Genomic DNA, 6903 nt, shown 5'->3' on the forward strand with positions numbered 1-6903 from the left:
TGCACTATCAAGCAACACGACTCCATGGAGCCGACCGTCTATCACCTCACCTCATGCCTTTCCACGGGCTATCACCCTCTATGGGAGAATGGGCCACCTTCAAATTGAACTTGAAGTGCACAGTGCGTGATAGATAACGGACCGGTCCAGTACACGGAATCGGACAGGCACGTTTCCATGCCGTCCCTACGTGCTGAGCTCTTCCCGTTTCGCTCGCAGCTACTCAGGGAATCCCGGTTGGTTTCTCTTCCTCCCCTTATTAATATGCTTAAATTTGGGGGTAGTCACACATCACTTGAGGCCTACGTGGTATAACCGAGACGTAAGTATTACAGCTACGCCCGTGCCGTGGGTTGATACTTGTATATGTAGGGCTAACTTAGCGTGGTAGCGCAACGCCGTGTATGGGCCTCATGAGTTACAGCGACTTAGCTTTCCGAATCCCTCGACGAGCCGACTTTAGCCTGGAGAGTAGACTGCCGGTGGCCATCGGGAACGACGTAGCATTAGTTCGAACCATGCGGCTTGACACACACCACAAGCCCTACGCATCAAACACCACCAACACGAAACGCATCCAACATACGCTCGAGTGTCCACTTTCAACGCCCGAGGACCCGCAGACGGGGACCAAGCACGTCATCATGCACAGCGGCCGCCCAGTGCGTCGGATGACCCGGACACCTTCGCGGACGGCCACTGTAGTTAACTAAATGAGACTTTGGTAATTGGTAGGCACTCAAGAATGTGTGCATCGGTCGGGATTAAACGTCCGATGCGCCATATGCGTTCAACTTATCAATGTTCATGTGTCCTGCAGTTCACATTATGACGCGCATTTAGCTGCGGTCTTCATCGATCCATGAGCCGAGTGATCCCCTGCCTAGGGTTTAAGTAGTGCCTTTCGGCGCCGAGTGGCGTAGCCGCGTTCAAAGTTGGCATGCAACACACTCGACCTGCAACAATGGGTTACTCAAACTTGTACAAATACAAGTGTTGTCTCTTACGAGACGTCTTGATATGCTCTCTACAAAAGCGTACGCTAATGCAGGTACAAATTAATGTACGTCCCAGATAGTGACGATCTCCGGGAGGAAGAACCTTAAGAACTCCCCGCACATATCAAGACTGAGGTTTTGCCGTGCATGCCGGCGCCGAGTGCAAGTTACCGCGTTCACAAAGTTTGGTATGCAGCGCACTTGACCTCCAACATAACACTTTATCCTCGTTATTACTCATTCAAAAACCACGTTAATGATCCTTCCGCAGGTTCACCTACGGAAACCTTGTTACGACTTTTACTTCCTCTAAATCATCAAGTTCGGTCAGCTTCGGCCGTGCCAACTGCAACTCACGAAGGAATCGCGGAAGGTGTGCCTCCAGAGACCTCACTAAATAATCCATCGGTAGTAGCGACGGGCGGTGTGTGCAAAGGGCAGGGACGTAATCAGCGCTAGCTAATGACTAGCACTTACTAGAAATTCCAGGTTCATGGGGACCATTGCAGTCCCCAATCCCTACTAAATGAGCATTTGGGTGATTTCCCGTTCCTCTCGGAATGGGGGCGCCATAAGGCGAGAACACGCTACTGCTCACATTGTAGCACGCGTGCAGCCCAAGAACATCTAAGGGCATCACGGACCTGTTATCGCTCAATCTCATCTTGCTAAACACAAGTTGTCCCGCTAAGCAGGGCAAACTAAGTGACGGGCACCCGTGAGGACACCCGCCACTCTAACGTCAGGTGCGCCCGGAGGCACACTACTGACAGCGTTCTAGTTAGCTTGACTGAGTCGCGTTCGTTATCGGAATTAACCAGACAAATCATTCCACGAACTAAGAACGGCCATGCACCACTACCCTTAAGTTTGAGAAAGAGCTATCAATCTGTCTTACCTCAATAAGTTCGGACCTGGTAAGTTTTCCCGTGTTGAGTCAAATTAAGCCGCAAGCTCCACTTCTTTTTTTTTTTTTAATGCTTGGGATTTATTTGTCAGATAAACTTAACGTTAAATCCCCACTCCTGCTCCTGGACCCGTTCCTAGCGGGGCTTGGAACCAGGAGTATGTGTCACTGTGACATCGCCTTTATTGGTATTTATTTATTTCGTTCCTTTTTTTTCCTTACGGAATTAATACCCCAACGCATTTTTTTATTTTTCTTCTGCGCCGTACCCTTTTTTGCTGTCCCATGCACTTCCTACCCCATCATCCTCCTTCTAACGGCCGGAGGTTGTTGCTTCAGTGATGGCTGCCAGGCCGTCGGCGGATAGCGCCTCACGTACTCCCTGATTGGACGGCACCCTTCGCGCTACTCGGCGTAGCCTATCCATTTACGCCTTCTCATCCGCCGTCGGATGGTATCGGCTTCGAAGGGGCCGACCTGCTCCTCCGGTTTCTACCGTGTGGGACTGGTGGTAGAGTCCCTTCCCTGGCGCGTTGACGGTAGAGACGTTGGAGATACAGTCTCCGTTCGTGCCGCGCTCTTACCATCCTCGGAGATGGAGGCAGTCCGCGTCTTCCCATGGGGATGGGTGGTGGTGCTTCTCCTGCTTCCTCCGCCCGCACCGCTGCCATCAGGATGGAGTCCTCACGTTCTCGTTCGGCTGCTGCCATTGCGGATGCAAGGCGCACTTCCGCCATTCCTCCGCCCTCCGGCGACCTCTTCTGGTCCGTCTGGCTCGACCTCGGTTGGAACGAAAGAGTTCAACCACCCATCAACCGACACCTGCTCTCCATCCAGCGGACTGGCGTCTACCGCTGCTGGTCTCGTCGGTAGTGCTGCAAGGTGTGCCTGGAGGTTGAGCTGCAGCTCGTCCTCACGCCAAAGCTGTTGCAACACCTTCGTGATTTTGCGTGCAGCTTCCTGGATGCTGTTCCACCGCTCGGGGCTCTCCAGCAGCTTCATGCCGAGATTGTCCTCGTTCACTGGGTCGCTGGTGCCGTAGCCCAACAGCTCCACCCGGATCTCGTGGAAGACCTCGCACTGGAACAGCACGTGCGCCACCGATTCAACCGACCCCGGGCACCGTGGACATTCCGCCGATGGGGCAAAACCGCAGACATGGAGGTATTCCCGGAAATATCCGTGTCCGGTTAATACCTGTGAGAGGTGGAAATCAACCTCTCCATGTCGCCTACTCATCCACAAGTGCAGGTCCGGGATCATTCGGTGGGCCCAGACCGCATACCGACTGGCCGTTGGAGCTGCGGCCGCCGCATCCCACGCTCGCTGCCACTCCTGGAGAGTCCCCTGCCTCTCTTCCAGCCGGATGTCCTTGCGGCTGGCGCCCGAGCAGCTAGGAGCCTCCGATGGCACCTTGCGTCCTCCCGTACCAGCAGCCTGAACGGCACAAGGCCTGCCAGTGCAACTCCGGTCTCATATGCCACCGACACGAACGAGCTGGTGACACCGCGAGCCAGGGGCCGCTGCACCTGGGCCAGCTTCCTCTAGCACCACTGCAGATCCGTCGCCTCGGACCACACGGGGGCAGCATACCGGATGATCGACTCCGCCACTGCCGCCAACAGCCGACGCTTGGCCACCTGGGGCCCACTGTGGTTCCTCATTACTGCGGTGACCACACCTACCACGCGGAGGCTTTAGCCGTCGACAGCTCCACGTGCGGCTTCCACGACAGGTGGTCATGGATCTGGACCCCCAGATACCGGATCGACTGTTTGCTGTGTATGATGGTGTCCCCGACGCGGAACGGCACCCTCAGTTGACCTCTTCGCAGACTGGAGATCATTACTCCTTCCGTCTTCTCCGGAGCGAGCTGCGGGTGATGGTCCTCCATCCAAGCCGCAATCGCGTCCACTGCCTGTTCAGCCACCGATGCCGCCTCCTCTGGTGTGCAACCCCGTGCCATGACCACTATGTCATCCGCATAGCCGATGACGCTAGCCCCTTCAGGAAGCTCGACCCGCAACACGCCGTCGTACATGATGTTCCACAGGGTCGGGCCCAGAATGGACCCCTGTGGAACACCTGCAGTCACTCGGCGTGTAACGGGCCCGTCTGCGGTGTCATAGACGAGCTCCCTGTTTTCGAAGTAGTCTCTCAGGATGTTGCGGAGCTGCCTCAGCACGCCTTTGTCCTCCAGCGCCGTAGCGATGCACTGCCAACTGGCAGTGTTAAATGCATACGCACATCCAGCGCCACTACTAGAAGGCAGCGTTTGTCCCTGTTGTTGGTGCGGCCAAATGACATCGCGTGACGGCCTGCATCCACCACCAGCTGAATCGCCTGCACTGTCGAACGGCCCTCCTGAACCCGTACTGGTTTCTGCCAACCTCGGTGATTCAGGAGCCTCGATGACATCATTTATTCGCGACAGCAGCAACCGCTCGTACGCTTTGCCCGGGTTGTTCAGCAGCAGAATCGGGCGGAAGGATGAAGCGAGCCCCGGTGGCTTGCCGGCAGGGATCAGGGCCAGTTTCTGCTTCTTCCACTCATCCGGGAACCGCTCGTTGTCCAAGCATTCCTGGAACAACTTCTTGAAGATGTCCGTATGCTTCCGGATGGCAGCCGTCAAAGCAGCGTTTGGCACACCATCCAGTCCTGGAGCCTTCCTCGGGTTCAGCGAGCTCGCGATGTCCAACAGCTCCTGTTCATTAACGTCCCGAACTGGTTCCTCCTCTCCCCTCTCCAGGACTTGGCCTGGTGACGCTGGCCAGTCAACCGGAGGATGCTGGGGGAACAGAGTGGAAACGATGCCCTCTAGCACCGATGAATCGCGCTCTCTCGCCGTCCAGCTTCCACGAAGGCGGCTTAGTACGTTGCGGTACCATTGTCCCGTCTCGTCTTCCGCGAGGCCCGCAGCATTTCATCGAAGTGCTCCTTCTTGCTGGTGGTGATGGCTGAATCCAGGGCGGTACGCACCTGGAGAAGATCGCTAGCTGCGGCGATTTGCTCTTCCTCGTCGATGGCAGTTTCAAGGCGTTCCTTAGCGAGGCGGCAGTTCTCACACAGGACCTCGATTGCTGGCGTCCACCAATACGCAGGTCGTCCCGAGTGACCTTGTGAAGGGAACACTCGCGCCATGGCTGCGTCACAAGCTTCCGTCATGACTTTCTCCAGGCTTTCGGCATTTGTAACCCGCTCTGCGAACGAAGCTACGTCGAGCGCTACACCGAAAAAGCGCATCGAACTGACGGCTACGCCATCTCGTGCCGCTTTCTCGCGTGGAAGGACCCTCCTGTCGACGACTATCTGCCGCTGACCGCTGGAACAGCTCCCGGTCACTGTACGGTATCTGCTCATAATCCTCCACCGATGCTCCGGAATGGTGTTAACTCCGGCGATGCTGCGGCTGGCGAAGGCAACGTCCACCACGCTCGGGCGAGCCACTCCGTTGCCTAGGAAGGTTGGGGCGGTGCCGGTGTTTAACACCTCCAGCCCCAAGCTGTCGACAAGCTGGACCGCAGCCTCTCCCTTTGCGTTGGTGCGGCCACTTCCCCAAACAGTGTGCCACGCATTGAGATCCCCCGCAAAGACGACGCGCGGGTGACCTCTCGCCAGCACATCGATGCGCTGCATTACCTCCTCGAACTCAGAGACGCCCGCTGAGGGCGACACGTAACAACATATGAAGAGCACACCATTGATCCGGGCAGCCGCGATCCCAGACTGCGTCACGGAGACCACTTGCTGAACCGGGTACGTTTCGCTGCTGGCTATGATGGCCACCTTCCGTCCCTGTCGGCCACCCAGTTCCCATTGTTCCTGGGGACACTGTGCAGCTCCACCATCAGACAGACATCCACCCGCTCCATCCGCATCGTGTTGAGCGCCAGGTCTTACGCGCTCCTACTGCGATTGACGTTGATCTGTAGCACTTCCATTTCAGTTCGAGGGTTGTCCACCGCAGGCTGCGGCACCAATACGGTGGGCGCCGCCACACAGCATACACTTGATCTCGTTGGTGCAACCCGACGCCTTGTGAGTTTGGTCACCACACCGTAGACAACGCTTGGACCGATCCTCACCCGTGCACGTCGCGGCGATGTGTCCCCGCTCCAGACACCGGAAGCAGCGAGTCAGCTGACCCGATACTTTTGGGGCTTCATGTACCGAACAATACGTGTAGCCCAGCTCCAGTCGACGATCTTTGACGAGTTCCGCTTCTGCTCGTGGGAGGCGCACGCGAGCCCGCTTCGTCATGTCTCGGCGCTCCCAAAAGGTTCACGGTGGCCACCAATGACTGCTTTCAAGAGTGGTCATGAGCGCCTTTTGATCGCCTCCTCGTCGATCATGTTGTCGATTCAGTCAGGACGACCTCAGCCATCTCTGTTCTGACGGTTACCGATCCACTCTCCCCGATGATCTCCTGGATGATGTCCTTCAGCGCCGCGCTATCGACGTCGCGGGACAAAGGCAGCAGGAGGTGGTCCCTCAGCGTTCTTCTGCCAACCCCAATTTGCCGCTGGAAATCGGCAATCCGCGGGTTAGTCCGTATCTTCACATACATTTCCTTGAAGGACACTCCTGGGGCGGGCACAACGACGATTTCATCCGGGCGTTTTCGTCGCGGACGCCGCTTCTCCTGCTGATGAATGCCCATCCGCTGCTGCTGCTGCTGCCCATTTTGCTGGTGCGGCCACTGCTGATGCTGCCGGTGTGCTGGCTGCCGCTGGGCTGACTGCTGGGGCAGATTCACTCCGTTCTGCTTATTCCCGCGCCGATTGCCGCGAACGACCTCCACCCACGTTCCTGCCTCGTCCGGTACCGCCGAGGATGCCGACTCCGTCACGCCCTGACGCTGAGCACGCACGCTCTGCTGCACCGTCGGCCATTGCTGCGCAGGTAGCCGCTGCTGCCGTTGTTGTTTCTGCTGCTGCTGACGCCACCTTTGGCGCTGTTGATCTTCCAGCTGTTGCCGCTGTTCCTGTCGTTGCTGGC

At 57.1% G+C, this 6903-nt stretch overlaps 2 non-coding genes across 2 annotated transcripts in view; both read right to left on the reverse strand.

Moving 5' to 3' along the window:
• Window positions 1-304, reverse strand: part of LOC120907496 — a 4076-nt gene extending 3772 nt beyond the window's left edge. The window contains exon 1 of the ribosomal RNA XR_005740613.1: window positions 1-304. This exon is cut by the window's left edge and continues 3772 nt beyond it. This is a non-coding gene — a ribosomal RNA (large subunit ribosomal RNA).
• A 429-nt stretch (window positions 305-733) lies between these two features.
• On the reverse strand, window positions 734-891 carry LOC120907484. The gene has a single exon (XR_005740602.1). It is a non-coding gene; the product is annotated as a 5.8S ribosomal RNA (ribosomal RNA).
• Between the last annotated feature and the right edge of the window lie 6012 nt (window positions 892-6903).

Source organism: Anopheles arabiensis (genome assembly GCF_016920715.1).
Source record: "Anopheles arabiensis isolate DONGOLA chromosome X unlocalized genomic scaffold, AaraD3 X_pericentromeric_contig0006, whole genome shotgun sequence".
Lineage (NCBI taxonomy): Eukaryota > Metazoa > Arthropoda > Insecta > Diptera > Culicidae > Anopheles > Anopheles arabiensis.